This window comes from Zalophus californianus, chromosome 7, assembly GCF_009762305.2.
Source record: "Zalophus californianus isolate mZalCal1 chromosome 7, mZalCal1.pri.v2, whole genome shotgun sequence".
Lineage (NCBI taxonomy): Eukaryota > Metazoa > Chordata > Mammalia > Carnivora > Otariidae > Zalophus > Zalophus californianus.
Genome location: NC_045601.1, coordinates 13890240 through 13908670, shown reverse-complemented (window position 1 = coordinate 13908670; position 18431 = coordinate 13890240). Strand labels below are relative to the sequence as shown.

General features: G+C 34.7%; 1 long non-coding RNA gene across 1 annotated transcript in view; it reads right to left on the bottom strand.

Annotated features, from left to right (window-relative positions):
- Nucleotides 1-1740: 1740 nt before the first annotated feature.
- LOC113926448 overlaps nucleotides 1741-18431 on the bottom strand; it is a 51461-nt gene continuing 34770 nt past the window's right edge. The window contains exon 3 of the long non-coding RNA XR_003521312.1: nucleotides 1741-1794. This is a non-coding gene — a long non-coding RNA (uncharacterized LOC113926448). The remainder of the gene's footprint in view (nucleotides 1795-18431) is intronic.

Genomic DNA, 18431 nt, shown 5'->3' with positions numbered 1-18431 from the left:
AATGAGAATTCTGTCCACTGCAGATGGATCTCACGCACAAGTAGATAAAACCATACCTGAACGTGGAAGTGCAGAGTGGAGGGCTACCATGCCCATTTGGCTTATTTTGGGGAAGGGCATACAAGTATTTTTATAGGTTCTTATTAAAACATTTTTTGCAAGACTAGCACAATAAAGATTCATACACCTTTTACCTATATTCAATGATTGTTAATAGTTTTTAAAAATTTTATCTGTTTCTCTAAATAATTTATATTATTAATACTATTTGGGGACACCTGGGTGGCTCAGTCGGTTAAGTGCCCAACTCTTGATTTTGGCTCAGGTCATGCTTTCAGGGTGGTGAGATTGAGCCCTGCCTTGGGCTCCACACTCAGCGTGGAGTCTACCTAAGATTCTCTCTCTCCCTCTGCCTCAGGCCCTCCCCCTGCTTGTGCTCTCTCTCTCTCTGTCTCTTGAAATAAATAAATAAATTCTTAAAAAATATATTAATATTATTTTTACGGAAATGATGGAGAATAAGATTCTGATTTTATGACCTTTGACCCTTAAATATTTCAACACATATCCCCTAAGAACAAGGAATTTTCTTGTACAGCTATCATATACATAACTATTTGGGAAAGCTTATATAGATACAATATCATTTATGATATATAATATTCATACAATTATAACATATAATACATAATCTATATTCATATGTCACCATTCACCTGATTATGTCCTTTAAGGGTTTCTCTTCTGTCTTTATTCTGGCTTATTCTAGTGCAACTATTAATAATAATACTTCACTAAAAAATAAAAAAAATTTCTGTACAAATACTACAATGAACTGAATACTAGGACTATGGTCTAATTAAGCAAAAAGGCCTCTTGTTTATTCACTTCATGTGGTTAATTCATGCCTTAAATTATTTTCCCCACACCCACTGCATCTATTTTCCTTCAGCTAACATGTTTTACCTAATTCTCAGACTTTGATCTAATCATACATATGACTATCATAGCTTATACTTTCTTCCTAGATCACCAGGATGAGACTTTCAAATCAGTACTTAATTCTATTTGTTTAGATCCCCAAATCTATGAAGTTTGGATCCATCTTCTCATGAAACTCAAATATCTATTTCTTAGTAAGAATTATTTCATTATTAAAAATGCTCTTGTGTCCTCTAGCAGGAACCTTTATATCAATGTTTAAGTGGATGTGAATCATAAGCAGGAGTATCCAACACAATAAATTTATAATGTAGTATGCATTAAGATGTCCTCCCAGTTCCCAAATTTATAGTCTGAGAACGGATACTTAATTGTAACAAATATAACTTGTGTTAAATTTTTTTTTCCTGCTTAAGTGTAGAGACAGAACCTACATTCTAACAAACCATGGCTACCAGAATGATATGGACTCAATCTATGTATTCTCTGTAATTACTTAGGAAATTTGATTTAAACCAAGTCTTCATTCAGTCAAATCAAATACACTTTCAAGAGGCAAAATCACTTCTGAAACCTCACTAATATGAAGGCCCTCAGATAATTAACGGATAACTTTACTTAAAAGGAATTTTCAAGTATCAAATAAAAAGTAGCTTCTATAAGCGGCCGACGGAGGCCCCCTCCCCCACCACCTACCCTCCCAAATATCGCCTCAGATTCACTTCTCCGCACATCCTACCTTCCAGAAAGTGGTCGCTCTTCTCTTCGGGGAGTTGTTGCTATTCTTTTCTTCGATCTCCTGTTGAGTTCGTAGGTGTTCAGAATGGTTTGATCCCTAGCACAGATCTGTACCTGTGAAACAAATAATGCAATATATGTTAAGAAAAAAAAAAGAAGAAGATAGCAGGAGGGGAAGAATGAAGGGGGAGAAATTGGAGGGGGAGACGAACCACGAGAGACGATGGACTCTGAAAAACAAACTGAGGGTTCTGGGGGTGGGGTGGGGGGATGGGTTAGCCTGGTGATGGGTATTAAAGAGGGCACGTTCTGCATGGAGCACTGGGTGTTATGCGCAAACAATGAATCATGGAACACTACATCAAAAACTAATGATGTAATGTATGGTGATTAACATAACAATAAAAAAGTAGCTTCTATGATTAAAAAAAGAATTTTCAAGAAAATCCTTGAATGTACTTTGTATTATTCATCATAATACCATGTATGCCTCTTATGTTACTGTGGATTACATTACTACTTGTATTACATGGTATGCTTTACTTCAGCATTTCAAACATTAGACGTTGTATAGTACATTACCTATAAATACATCTTAATGCAGATTAAATGATATGCTTGGGGCACAAAGCTATTTGCTGGCAGTGCAAAGATTAAAACTGAGATTTCCTGACTCCCAGTGTGGATGTGCTCCACAACACCAGGTCATTGGATCCCTGTTAACTGATAAACCAAAAAGAGCCAGTTGAGTCTGGGGAAAATTTCTTCTGCCTTCAAATCTTTTGGAAAACTAAGTATCTTTTCAAACTATAGAAACACTGAAAACAAATTGGCCTTGATCATTAAAAACACACAGATCATGAGTCTGTGGATTGTTTCAAATTTAAAGTATCTTTTAATCTCCTATCAGCTTATATATTACAAAAATATCTTTGACTAATATGATGATGTGTTTCTGTTCATTATTTCAATTGTTAGATTTTTTCATGACTTTTTTCAACACTCATTTCTAGTAGAACTTTGCTTTTCCCATCAATCTGCTTTGCATTAACATAGTTGTCGGAAACAGTGTTTTTAAAGATTTATTCTGACCTGGGAGCAAGAGTACAACCCTTGTTTTCCAAAATATGCCAACTGCTTTATACACGTTCTTATATTTAAGGAGAATATCTGTCCTGTGATTTCTTTGTAAGATGAGTGATAGGTAGAATAAGCTATGATTAAGTTTAGTCTAATAATCTAATTCAAATCTATATCTCTACAAACTGGAATAGCAGTGTGATAATGTTAGAGACTCCACATACTGCAGATCGTCTAAATAAAAAATAAAAAGGTTAACCAAGCTTTATTAGCCTCATCCATATATCCTTTAGGTAAGAAAACTTCCTAGCATTAGCTTCATTCATTCATTCATTCACTTAGTTTATCAGAGGCATTTATTTTATAAACACTAACAAATCTATCACTGTGTGTGTTACTGTATGTCAGAATCCATGACAGATACTAGAGATATGAAGAAAAGTCAAACAGAATCCCATCCCTAGAGAAGAGATAGACAAGGAACTGATGATTACAATAGCAGAAGTTTTAAGAATTGTTCAGGGTGCCATGGGAACATGTATAGACATAATGAACCCCAGAGATGGAAGTATGATTGGAAATAAGAGGTGATGCTTGAGCAGTCTTGATAGACAAGTAAGAAATTAGTCTGGTAAAGAAAACCAGAGGGTCTCTCATGGGGAAATCTTGTTTTATAAAAGCATGGAGGGCGCCTGGGTGGCTCAGATGGTTAGGCGTCTGCCTTCGGCTCAGGTCATGATCCCAGAGTCCTGGGATCGAGTTCCGCATCAGGCTCCCTGCTCTGCAGGGAGCCTGCTTCTCCCTCTCCCTCTGCCTCTGCCTCTCTCTCTCTCTCTCTGACTCTCATGAATAAATAAATAAAACATTTAAAAAATTTTTTGAAAAAGCATGGACACAAGAGAGCATGACTTTCTTTGGGAATACAATGAGGAGGTTTTGCCAAGAGATACAATGAATAAGATAAACGGGGTCAACATGAAGGTATTCAAAGAATTTTGACTTTCTTTAAGCAATATAAAGTTAAAATAATCTGTCATAAAATAGGGGCCCTGGGTGGCTCAGTCGTTAAGTGTCTGCCTTCAGCTCAGGTCATGATCCCAGAGTCCTGGGATCGAGCCCTACATCGGGCTCCATGCTCGGCGGGAAGCCTGCTTCTCCCTCTCCCACTCCCCCTGCTTGTGTTCCCTCTCTTGCTGTGTCTCTGTCAGATAAATAAAATCTTAAAAAAAAATCTGTCATAAAATAGACTTATTTATGTTCAACTGATTATCAAAATTAAAGCAGAAAAGAGCCAGCGTTTACTTACTTCTGATGTAGACAACTGGAATGGTTTGGGAGGAAAGATACTGTATTCAAGTTGTGTATATTAATTGTAAGTAAAAAGTAGCCTTCTGTTCTGAGGAATTCTCTAGATGGAACTTAAAGTTTTCTGAGTACTTTTTTTAAGTAGTACTGACCTCATTGTTATCCTTTCTTGCCTTGCCTGTGACTCATTGGTCTTTTAGGTTTTACTGTATCATTCTTGCATAGAATAAAAGTTATTTCAAGGATTTGAATGGAAACATGAACTATTTTAATTTTCAATTGTCAGGGTTAAAACCAAGTGAAAGGTTTTCAAGATGGGAAGTACAGTTTGCTAATAATATCGATGACTGATTCATTATTATAAGTATGTATTAAGCAGTGTGTGTGTGTGTGTGTGTGTGTGTGGGTGTGGGTGTGGGTGTGTGGGTGTGTGGTGTGGGTGCTGGGGACACAGTGGTGAGAAATGATTCTTGTTTTCATGATGCTGACAGTATTATGGGTGTAATACACATTAATCACATACTTTTATAAATATAGTCGATCCTTATTTGCAGATTCCATATTTGTGAATTTTCCTATTTGCTAAATTTATTAGTAGCCCTCAAATCAATACTCATTGCAGTTTTGCATTCACTCGTAGATGTGTGTGTGTAAAGCAGTGAGAAATTTTAGTCTCCTGATGGGTACATTCTGGGTTGAGGTAGAACAAAGCGACACTCTGCATTCTTGTTTCAGCTTTCCAACCGTAAATGAGTGCCCTTTTGTGGTCTACTTATTGCCATGTTTTTTGCACTTTTGTGATTTTTATTGGTCATTTTGTTGTTTTAACAGCCCCCAAGCCTAGTTGTAGTGTTCCTAAGCACAAGGAAGTTGTGATGTGCCTTACAGAGAAAATACATGTGTGAGATCAGCTTCATTCAGTCATGAGTTACAATGATGTTTGTCATGAGTTCAATGTTAATGAATCAGCAATATATATTAAATCGGGTGTTGTTAACCAGAAACACACATAAAACAAGGTTATGTATTGATCAGGTGGATAGTTGCACTAGAGGCTCACATAAAACCCAACCCTGTATTTTCCTTAGGAGCAAAGGCTTTGTTATTTGCTAATTCAGTGCCCAAAGTAACTTTACAAAACATAACTACTGTGGCTAATGAGAATCAACTTTACATAAAAAATTACAATTAAGGAAGGGCTTTTATTTTGTTTTCGTAACCTTTGGAGCTAAAAGCAATTGCTGATTAAATCCTCTAGCTTAGGATATTATACCATATTAATTTTTGCTTTTAGATATTTGTTTCTCTGAAAACAAATATCTTTCCCTACACATTATTATTTTTTTCTTTCTGAAATTCTTGTGTACATATTCTGGATTTTTATTTGCATGATTCATAATAGGTAAGTTTTGACTCAGAGACTATTCATTAGAGAAGATTTTTTTAAGCCATGGATTTATATGCTTAGAAGTTCCTTTCAAGATCACCAAAAGCAAAGCTGTAAGTTTAGAGAGGAACACAGTGAAACCCCCAGGGATGAAGTGACTTTGAAGGTGAGAGTTAGTTTGTGGTGTTCCTAGGACCGGACACCATGCCTCTACGTTGCACAATCAGTGGTCACTTTGGATGTGCAGGGCAACCTCTGAGATGCAGAACATCAGCCACGGCCAAGCCCAAGATCCTCTCTTCTGAGACCAGTGTTCTTCCACAGCAGGTGGTATGCGGGAGCCACTTGACTGGGTTAACACACACAATCTAGCTGTCATCCTCTACATGGATCTGTAACACGCTATTTGATTTACTCTCTGTGGAATCAGTACATAGATACACACATGCTGATGATTGTCAGTATGTAGAAAAAGATAAGGTTCTCAATTTCTGAGCCACAAAATGAACAACTACAAATGAAAGAGTAAGTTTGGGTAGATCCTAATTATCTAAAGCACTTCCATGAATTTTAAATTCCTGCTTTCAGAAATTCCTGACTTTTAAATTTCATGCTTCAGCTGTGCCAGTGATAAGAAAAAGAGGCTATGCTTTTTGTCATGGTATGATGGGTGGTGATTTCCTGGAGTGCAGAAGATGATATTTTTCACAGATGAAACAATTATTTGGGCATTCTGCCCTATTTTTGCTTCAAATAATGTGCAATTAACTGTTAATTAGTTATTATGCGTGATTCATGCCCTCTGAAAGAAGATAAAACAAGGACACTAGAAGAATGTCTGCAACAATTCACAGGTTTGATGTGCAGCAGGGAATTTAAATATCAATCCCGAAATGGAAAGCAAGCATTTAGACTTTGTCAAGTGCAAAAAGTAAGTGATTCATAGGGGAAAGAAAAAGTTATTTTAGGGGAAAAAAATGAAAGCAGAAGAAAGGAGTATGTTACATTCTTCAAGGTTAGAGAACACTGTTGAATATATATTTTAAAAAGTCTAAAAATCAATTTCAGAGAAAAATTCAAGTAAAGTTGATAAGCATTACAGCAGGCTGCCAACTCTAAAAACATTTCAGATTTAATGTGAAGCTGATAGTTTTCCTTTATTCGTTGGATTTTTTCAGATGACATGCCGTCTTTACAATAGTTCTTAAACTGCTAAATTACAGGTGCCTTCAGCTCATTCTCTTGGTATTGTCTCTGAAGCTCAGTCCACATGTGTGGTTGGAGTATTCAGCTGCTTGTGTAGCATTATTAAAGAACTGGAAAATACCTAAAATCCTAACATCCCTCAGTTAGTTTGTATACCATAATTAGTTTATATACCATTTTATCTCTAGAGAATATATTTAAGTTAAAAGAATTTTTCACCTGGCTCATAGAAATATTCCTGTCCCATAGAAGTATATATATAATATCTTCCTTAAATATGTAAATATATATTATAAATATATATAAATATATAATGAAATATTACTCAACCATAAGGAAGATGAGATCTTGCCATTTGCAACAACATGGATGGATCTAGAGGATATTATGCTAAGTGAAATAAATCAGACAGAGAAAGACAAATACTATATGACTTCACTTAAATGCAGAATCCATGAAACAAAACAAATGACCAAACAAGCAAACAAAACCCAGACCCATAAAGAACAGAGAACAAACTGGTGGTTGCCAGAGGGGAGGGGAGGGGAGTGGAGGATGGGCAAATGAGTAAAAGGGAGTGAGAGGTACAGTCTTCCCATTTGGGAATGAATATATCACCAGGATGAAAGGTACAACATTGAGAATATCATCAATGGTATTTTAATAGTGTAAAATGGTAACAGATGGTAGCTACACTTGCAGCCAGCATAACATAATGTTTAGAGTTGTCAAATCACTATTTTGTACCCCTGAAACTAATATAACATTGTATATTAACTGTACCTCAGTAATTAAAAAAAAGAGAAGAAATATATTAACCATAGGCATTCAATAATATCTAAATATGCTCCAATTTATCAACTACTCTTTTAGAGAACATTCAGAGACAAAAGAAACTAAATTATCTAGAACTTATTTTCTCCTTATAAATCACTCTTCACTTTTATTAATTTAATTTGTCTGTCTTTTGTTTCTCCTTTGTTTGTTCTTCCTAGATTATAATTGTGTTTTTTTCCCAAAATCAATGTATTATTGTGTGTTTTCATGTAGCTTGTGTCCTAATATAGCAAGAAATTGAAGAAAAATACAAAACTTCATATTATTGTTCATAAAAATAACCTAAGTCCTCTCTTTGGCATTGAATACAATTAAATGCAATTACTTTTTTCAAGCTGGTATCTCTGGACTAAAAAAAAACATAAAAACAAAAAAACCTTTATATTTTACGCATACCATTTCTAATTCTTATAATGAGCTTTTCTACTGATACTCTATGGTCTCTTTGGCCTCTATATAATTTAAAAGGGCTTTTTAATTTTTTTAGAGAGAGAGAGAGCGAGAGAGTGAACAGGCAGTGGGGGAGGAGGGTCAGAGAGAGAGGGAAAGAGAGAATCTTCAGCAGACTCCACACCCAGTGCAGAGCCAGACTTGGGGCTCGATCTCACAATTCTGAAACCATGACTTGAGCTGAAATCAAGAGTTGGACACTTAATTGACTTAGCCAACCAGGACCCTGAAAAAGGGCTTTTGATGTTCACCTTTACGGTGTAAGTTTTCCATGAGCAAGAACTGTCCTGATTACTGAGTTTATACTTTTCACTTTAATATTCAAAACTTATTAAATGTACACAATTAAAGATCAAATAGGAGAAAATAATAGATCTCTTACAAATGTTTAAAACTGTAGGACAAAACCCAACTACAGTGGTTTAATCTGTGAGGATGTTGATTTTTTTTCTCTTCATGATGATTAAAAGCAGGTGACTATAAGGTTGGACTAACAACTCCACTGTCATTAACGTCCAGATTCTCTTTCTGATGTGCCATGTTCATTGGGTCGCTTTTGTATTAAAAGTAACCATTTGGGGGCGCCTAGGTGGCTCAGTTGATTAAGCCTCCAACTCTTGATTTCAGCTCAGTCATGATCTCAGGGTCATGAGATTGAGCCCAGGCTCAGCAGGGAGTCTGCCTGGGATTCTCTCTCTCCCTCTGCCCCCCACTCTTGCTTTCTCTCTTTCTCTCTCTCTCTAAAATAAATAAATAAATAATCGAAAGTAACCTTTTTGGCCTGTAGCTAAAAATCGTAGGTAATTTAGGATCAGGTATTCTTCCACATTATGTAATGTGAGATTTCAAATTTCTTTTTCTTTACCCCACAAAGAAAGGCAATAAAATAATATTTAGATACAAGAGAAGTTTGAGAACTGGAGAAGGGAAATGCCCTAAGCTTCCCTCCAAACGGATAATCCTTGCCTGCCAGTATAAAAAAACAGCCATCTACAACTTGGTTTATCCAAATCATTTTGATTTTACCTTATTCTCAAACAACAAGAGTGATGTTTTTAAAACAAATAAGAACATGCCTTGGACAGAGTGAGTTCTAAATTCCTCAAAATGCTCTAGCACATGCTGGTCTGGCCCTGCCTCACGTCTGACCACAGGCCAACTGTTTTCTCTCTGCTCCACTTTGTTCCAGCTACTCTAGCTTCCCCCCCCGCCCCCTCACCCAGTAGCTTCCCCCCCGCCCCCACCCAGTAGCTTCCCCCCACCGCCCGCCCCTCTTTGGGCGCGTTGTATACACTCCCACCATAGGATCCCTGGCTGTTTCGTTAGTCTGCAGTGTTCTTCTCCACTGATGTCCTCACGACCTTTTCTACTATTGCAGCCTTCCCAAACCCTACACTTCTAGTCAAATTTTTTGTCACCTAAAGCAACACATAAATTTTCTGAAGGCTGGGATTTTGGTTTCTTTGTTCAGTGTGATAACTCTGGCACCAGAACGGCTCCTAATTTGGGAAATTCCCAGGGTTTGGGAAAATGGAGCTTTGTTTCAGGGTCTCAGGCAGAGTGCAAGGTAAAGGTGGCAGAGCAACGGCGATTTGTTGCTAAGAGACTAAATATTTTGTACTATGTGTGGTTTTCCTTTCTCTTTCTTTCCAGATGGGACTATGTATTAATGTTTCACATTTTCCTCTCGGCTGTTGAATATTGTGTGTGTTTAAGGAATGCTTTGGTTTATCTTCAAATGGGAAAAATATCCAGACTTATCAGCTCTCCCGTCGCTGTCTTGGGGGCTGATTGATCTAGCTAGAAGGGAAAGCTAGCCCTTTGTCTTTCCTATCACCCCACCTAACTTCTGTCCTTGTATACTCAAGAGAGGAGCTAATCTCTGAGCATAGTAAGTTTCCTCAATTTATTTGTAATGAAATCGATGCAGACTTTAGAAGAGGAGTTGCAGGTATTCTTAAAATCATCTTTCAACTTAATGCAAGCTGGTGCAACCCCTCTGGAAAACAGTATGGAGGTTCCTCAAACAGTTGAAATTAGAGCTACCATTCGATCTAGCAATTGCACTACTGGGTATTTACCCCAAAGATACAAATGTAGGGACCCGAAGGGGTACGTGCACCCCAATGTTTATAGCAGCAATGTCCACAATAGCCAAACTGTGGAAAGAGCCAAGATGTCCATCGACAGATGAATGGATAAAGAAGATATGGTATATATACATAATGGAATATTATGCAGCCACCAAAAGGAATGAGATCTTGCCATTTGCAACGACGTGGATGGAACTGGAGGGTGTTATGCTGAGTGAAATAAGTCAATCAGAGAAAGACATGTATCATATGACCTCACTGATATGAGGAATTCTTAATCTCAGGAACAAACTGAGGGTTGCTGGAGTGGTCGGGGGTGGGAGGGATGGGGTGGCTGGGTGATAGACACTGGGGAGGGTATGTGCTACGGTGAGTGCTGTGAATTGTGCAAGACTGTTGAATCACAGATCTGTACCTCTGAAACAAATAACGCAACATATTTTAAGAAAAAAGAAAAAGAAGAAGATAGCAGGAGAGGAAGAATGAAGGGGAGTAAGTCAGAGGGGGAGACGAACCAGGAGAGATGATGGACTCTGAAAAACAAACTGAGGGTTCTAGAGGGGAGGAGGGTAGGGGGATGGGTCGGCCTGGTGATGGGTATTAAAGAGGGCACATTCTGCATGGAGCACTGGGTGTTATGAACAAACAATGAATCATGGAACACTACACCAAAACAAATTATGTAATATATGGTGATTAACATAACAATAAAAATAAAAAAATAAAAATAAATCATCTTTCAACTTAATCTGAACAACAATAGAGATACTGGCAATAATAAATTCCAACATAGTGTTTGCTGATGGTCAGACACTTGTCCACTTAACATACATCAACTTACTGAGTGTTCACCACAACCTAACAAGGTGTGTACTATTTTTACTCTCATTTTATATATGAAGGCTTGTGACACAGAGAGTTAGGGAACTTGCCTAAGGCCACAAAGAAAGTGCCAGAGCCAGGAATTATCCCTGAGCAGTCTGGCTCCAGGTTGGATCCTCTTAACCACTCTCAGACTATTATGCCTTTATTATTTCTGGCTTGTAGCTCTTTTATGTGTGTGTGGGTAGGTGTGAAATTATAAATTTTGTTTGGTTTTGGTAATAACTTCATGTTCTTATTTTATTATAGCTTTTGGTTCATCAGGATTATATCTTAATTTTAGCAAATAACAGCATCTGTTTTTATGCTTATTTAAAAATTTATCAGTAAAATGCATTTCCTACTATTACATTCCTAGAAAAAAAGTCACATATGGTCTTTTTGTGTTAAACTTTTAACAAACACTAGATTCTGTCTGCTAATATGTTATTTAAAGTTTTGCATGTATCTTCTGTTGGTATGTGCTTTTTCTTTTTATATAACACTTTTTTTTAAAGGTCTGTATTAATATCATGGTCAAGTTTTCTTCTTTTCTCTGTGCTGTGGAATCTAGAGAAGTTAAATTCCACGAGAAATATTTTTCCTTGAAGTTTTGGAAGTTTTGCCTATGAAAATAATCTTATATTGACTGCTTATCCAACCATCTGCCCTAAAATCTGGGAATATGTCTACCTCATAATCCCTGGGAAAATGCAGCATTTTCTCAAACTTCTATTCCTATCTATATGCAAATCTCTCAGTTCAATCCAGTTTCTGCCCCTCTTTGTTTACTTAATTCAGTCTTGGGAAAACACTAGCTTTCTTGGCATTTGTTGTCAGTTCTGTGAGGGCAAGTTGATAAACTCTCTCAAAGCGACTGATAGCATATTTTATCCAAAGTGTGTTCTGTAAGTGCATTAGGGGAAGAAAGAGGAATTGGAAGAGGCAGAATAAAATGTCAACCACTTGAGCTCTTAGATAATTCTATGAGAAGTTACAACTTGTACAATATTTTCGGAGTCATTTTTATTCACCAATCACCAAATCAGTCGCTTCTTAATTCACAAAAGTACCATGTTGTGTTTTGCTTTATAACAGGGAGTATATATATATTATATATATATATTTAATAGTCAAATCCTCATTTTTATACAATCATGTGTGTAGTGTATGACTCTCTAGCACAGCATTAACAAAATATGACAATCCTAATAGCTGAGGATTGGAATTTAGGTCATGTTTTCTATTCTAAAAATATAACATATTTGTTAATGATGTTTTAAAAAATTATTCAAAAGAACAAGTTTAAAAATTCAATAATCCTATGCTACGAACTCAATGACAAAGCTGGTACCATTCATTTATGAGACTTTATGTAGATGTGTGGTTTTTTCCTTGGGTAAATACCTAATATAGAATTGTTGGGTCAGGGTAGATGTACCCTTAATTTTATTAGAGACCATCAAAGAATATATCAAAGTATTTGTACAATTTTTCACTCACATCAGCAGTATTGCCCCTCACCCCTTCCCTGCCTTGGTATTATCAGTCTATTTAATTTAAGCTGTTCTAGTGAGGGGCAGAAATACTTTATTTTTCTTTTATTTGCACTTCCCTGATGATTAAAGATGCTGAACAACTTTTCACATGTCTATTGGACATTTATTTATTCTGCCTAATAAACTGTCAAAGTTTTTGCCCATTTTTATTCAGTTTTGTCTTTCATACTTGTAAGAATTCTTTATATATGCTTACTATGAGCCCTTAGTCAGATTTAAGTATAGTGATTATATTCTCCCTGTTTGTGGATTAACTTTTTATTTTTATTAACTATGATTTTTAGTGAGCAAAAATTTTGACTTTGATGAAATTCAGTTTGTGAATGTTTCTTTTTTGATGTGTCAATTTTGCTAGGCAATATTTGCTAGTTTTTCAAATTCAGACACTATCACTGTGAAAGTATTTTGCAGATATAAGTAAGGGAGATTATTCTGAAAAATGTAGGTGGGCCTGACTGACTCAATTAGGAGGTCTTAGAAGTAGGGCTAGTGTAGGAAAAGAGAGAAAGACAGAACATAAGAGAAAGGGGAGAAAGTTATTCACCTATGTTTTCTTTTGGAAATTTTATTGTTTTAGCTTATACATTTGCACTTATGATCTATCTTGCAATAATTTTTTGTGTATGTTGTGAGATAATGGGCTAGGCTTATTTTTTTCTTCAGTTAGATCACTTTTTTCCAGTAACATTTTTTGAAAAGGGTTTCCATTCTTGTTGAACTTTTCAACTTTATCAAAATTAATTTATCAGGGGTGCCTAGGTAACTCTGTCAGTTAAACATTTGACTCTTGATTTTGGCTCAGGTCATGATCTCAGGGTCATGAGATTGAGCCCCACATTGGGCTCTGCACTCAGAGTGGAGTCTACTTAGAATTCTGTCTGTCTGCCCCTTTCCCCCAACCCCCTGCTCACTCACTCTCTCTCTCTCTCTCTCCCTTTTTCTCAAAAAAAAAAAAAAATTATCAAATACATGTGGGCCTACATCTGGAGACACTATTCTGTTTTATTTCTCTATTATTTCAAACCTTACTACAATTTCTATCACTATAACTACTGTAGCCTTATAGTAAATCTTGAAACCATTCTCTTTAAGATTTCCAAGTTTGTTTTTTCTTTTTCAAGGTCTTAACCATTCTGGGCACTTTACATTTGTATAAAAACTTAAGAATCAGCATGTCAAATTCTACAAATGCTCAATAACATCTGAATTATTCCTATACAAATTTAAAGAAACAATAAAAGAAGATGTAATGCTATTATTAATGATTTTATACATTTATCCTAAAATCCCCATATCATTATTAATCTCTAATTCTTATAATAAGTTGTGTCAATTCAATGACCTCATGTATATGGCTCCCATGGTTTTTCTTATAAAAACCTCAAGTAGATGAATAAGGAGGGAATTGGTTTTTGTTTTTGTTTTGATTTTTAATATTGGCAATCACCTTAGGACCAGCTTTCTTTATGTCCATTTGATCTTTTGAAACTAATTTTCCAACTACAGCTCATAACTTAAATCAAATTCACGGTATGAATTTTGCCTCTTTAGTCATTTCTTTGATATTACAGTTATGTTTGCCAGTTGGATGTCTTCAGGGATCAGCCCAAAAGGATTACATTAGTGAGAATGTCCAGTATAACATCTACAGTTTTTGCTTAAACTGATTTTATTCTGCTAGTGAGACAAAAGGCTATGTCTTTGTGGAATAAATGCATGAATTCCACCCCAATTCATTTTTAATGTTTAATATTTTAGTACTTTTCATGTAGAGTTATTTTGCCCAAAAAGAAATTACTTAAATTTTTATGGGGCAGTTTTATGTTTAATAGAATGTAGAAACTCTTTCATTGACATTATATCCATTTACTTTCCTCCTGAGGTCATAATTAAACCACCTTTATCAGCCTGTCTTACAATTATGTGTAGTTATATGACTATGTCTGGCCAAGGAGTTGCAGGTGGACTAATAAATGCCATCTCCATGCCTGACCATATAGTCTTTGGATCCCATGACTTACATCAGCAGCCCCCCGGTTCTGAGGCCTTCAGACTCGGACTGAACTTTACCCCTAGCTTTCCTGCTTCTCCAGCTTGCAGGCAACAATTTGATGCATATCTCAGCCTCCATAATTATGTGAGCCAATTCGTATAATAAATCTCTTCTTGTATATCTCTATATATCCTATTCGTTCTGTTACTCTGGGAAGCCCTGACTAATACAGATTTCATCTCCAAACTGACACCATTGCTCTGCTTCTAAAAGACTAGTCCACTACATCTGTATCTTTGGGGTAAATACCTAGTAGTGCAATTGCTGGGTCGTAGGGTAGCTCTATTTTTAACATCTTAAGGAACTTCCATACTGTTTTCCGGATTGGCTGTACCAACTTGCATTCCTACCAACAGTGTAAGAGGGTTCCCCTTTCTTCACATTCTTGCCAACATTTGTTGTTTCCTGTTTTGTTAATTTTTGCCATTCTAACTGGTGTAAGGTGGTATCTCATTGTGGTTTTGATTTGTATTTCCCTGATGGCTAGTGAAGGGAAGGAAAATTGGGGGGGGCACATCAGAGAGGGAGATGAGCCATGAGAGACTATGGACTCTAGGGAAACAAACTGAGGGTTTCAGAGGGGAGGGGGTCAGGGGATGGGTTAGCCTGGTGATGGGTATTAAGGAGGGCACGTGTTGTGATGAGCACCGGGTGTTATATGCAACTAATGAATCATTGAACACTATATCAGAAACTAATGATGTACTATACAGTGGCTAACTAAACAAAAAAAGAAAAAGACTAGTCTAGTATGCATGCAAGCAAACAGGTTCAGTCTGATAATCCCATTGTAAATGGAATCCCATTGCCAACTGTTCATTGTTGCAACTTCCTTTACCATAAAGTGGATCCCTTAAATTGAGGTAATATTCTGTGGGATTTCATACTTGTAAATCGGATACTCTGTGAGCCCTTGGATAGTGAGTAGTTCTGCCCCCAAAACATGCAAGCTATATTCCATATATTAAACATGTATCAATTTCAGTAAGGAAAAATTGTTGCTCTGTGTATCAAAAATATTTCTACCATCAAGAAAATAAGTGCTTAAAGTAACAGTGAGTTAGGTCATATATTATAAATGTTTCCTTCTTTTCCCCATGAACACTTCTTTAATTAAAATCAGCTGACAGAACATTAACATGAACACCAAAATGCATGCTCAGATTAATGAAAATTATAAAACATCTCACTGGTTAGTTAATCAATGCATAAGATTAAAACAATATCAACATGAAATTTTAAGCTTCTTAAGACATAGGAAATAGAAAAGATGTGCTATTTTTTATTTTATTAAAAATTTTGAAAGACCATATCATAGAAAGAAACATATGCTATGCCATCATTGACTACAAAATATATGTCTACTGGAGGGTTTCTTAAGAAAAATGCCACCCTGTCTAAATATCAATGGGTTTTTATACCAGATTATCTTGTAAGCAACTCTCCAACTTTCAAAGGTATAATGTATAACTTCATAAATTATCACATAAAAGGTTTTATATTCATTTGTTGAAAACATTTTTAAAAAAAATTATTTCACAGGTATATGTATTTTTCTTGAAATCTATTATAGGGAATTATTGTTTTATGAAACATAGTTTGGAAAATATTAGTCCAATGTAAAGCCTATTAATTGGTAATAAAATGAGACTATTTACTCCTTTTTTGTACATACTTTTCACATTTAAGAAAGTTATTTAATTTAGTTTCCTTAAAAGGACATGGATATAATAACAACAAAGCTATTTACCCAGCTTTTAAAATGGTAAATTAATATCCGGAAAAGTAAATGAGATAAAATGTAAATACCCCCAATAATTTTCTTTATTTTATTGATACTGTTGTATTTTTATTCTTAAAAACTGTCAAGTGTTTTTAAAAATTCATTTAGTTATGCAGGAAAAACATATTAAATTATTGTGCATAGATACAAAATCACTTAGAGGTTCTGAACTTATTTTTTGTGATTTTAGAAATGTTAAAGAAAAAGTAATGGCATTTCTGATCATCTTCATTAAGTTATAATTTATGTAAATTAAAATATAGTTTGACAAATGTGACCCCCTGTAAACAAATCAATCAAGATATACTGATACCCTTTTGCATCCATTACCTATTTGCTTCATGTCATACCTCCTTCCTCAGGAAACCACTGTTCTGATTTTTATCAGAACACTGTGTATTTTAATATCTGACTTCTTTCACTCAAAAAAGTGTCTATGAGATTCATCCATATTGTTATATATATATATGTACATATATATATACACACATACACATATCAGCAATACATACATTCTTGCTGAGTAGTGTCCCATTTTAAGAATACAACAAAATTATTTATCTATTTATTTGTTGATGGACATTTGGGTTCCAATTTTAGTTATTATTTCCACTTTTTTGTTACCATCAGTAAAGCTGTTATAAACATTCTTTGCTCAAGACTTTGTGGACATTAATTTCATTTTATAAGAAACTGAAAAACCTGTTGTCCAAGGTCGATGTACTATATTACACTCTCCCTGTCAACACGTGTCTCAATTGTTCTATTTCCTTGTAAATACTTGGTTTTATCAGTCTTCTTGATTTTAACCCTTCTCAGCAGTGTAGCTGGTATCTAACTGTGCCTGTAATTCACCTAAGTGTGTTATTATCTTAGGAAATTTTGGTCCTAGAATGTTACAAAAAACGTGGGTTTTTTTTCATGAAAAAATAAAATTTTAGGATAAGAAAACATAGGACAAATTGGAATTAGATACTGTGAAGTATATATGTGGGGGAAAATATCAACCAGCAGCTAGAAATATTTAAATAATGATGAGATATTTATTCATTCAAAATAAGATATTTATAACGAAATGAGAAAGTTTTATTTATAATCATATGTATGTGTGTGTGTGTGTATATATATATATATATATGCTGACTACATAATTTATTATCCTATTACGTCACTCTGGAGAGTGAAAGGGGTTGTTAAAGAATAAATAAAATAATACAAATTAAACATATTTGTTGACTAAAAATTTGGTTTTATTATTGGTGGATCCATAAAATAATTTTGTGCAAACAAAATTTTAAAATATGTTTTTGAAAAATAAATAACATCCATATACATTAAAGTTTATAGAAAATGATTTCATTGATTATCTGAAAATAATGATGTACATGTTTTAATATTTAAATTTATACTTATGATTTAGGATATTTTGACTTGTGGAAAGAATAATTTAATAGATTCTTATATTTAATAAAATCAATTTATATTCTATATCAGGATCAATGCATATAAGAAGTCTTTTAGTTTTGTAGCACCTAAATTTGGCAAAACAATCAAAATAACCACAGATACAAATCATTATTTGATAAATGGTCTGTAAAAAATATTTGCTAAAGAAAGTGTCTCTGAAAGAAAGCCAAAAGACAGTTTTTGTGGAATTAATCAAGTTGTAAAATTAGTACATTGCATGTGACAAAGTTATAATCGAGAATATCTTCTAACAGAAATTGTTCTTCACTTTGCAAGTCTATTAGCATCTATAGTGATAAGATTTTTTATGAAGCATATTACAGTCCAGTGAGATAAACTGATTGGTGTCAACAATTCCAAATTTAATTACCATAAAATTTGACTTTGAATAAATGTACACTTTTGAACGACTAAGAAATAATAAGAGCGTGGTAAACAAACAAACAAAAATCTTTAGAAATAACCAAGGATACAGCTTTAAGCCAGATATGAAAAACAAACATCAAAATATGTTTACATATCCCAAACATAATTTGTTTATGTTATATTTCATGGTCAAATTATCAATATAAAATGATTATAAAATGTTTTGAAGTAAATAATATATGCTACTTTCATGTTTTAGAAACGATTTTATTTTTTAAAATAGTTTTTGAACAGTATTTTAAAA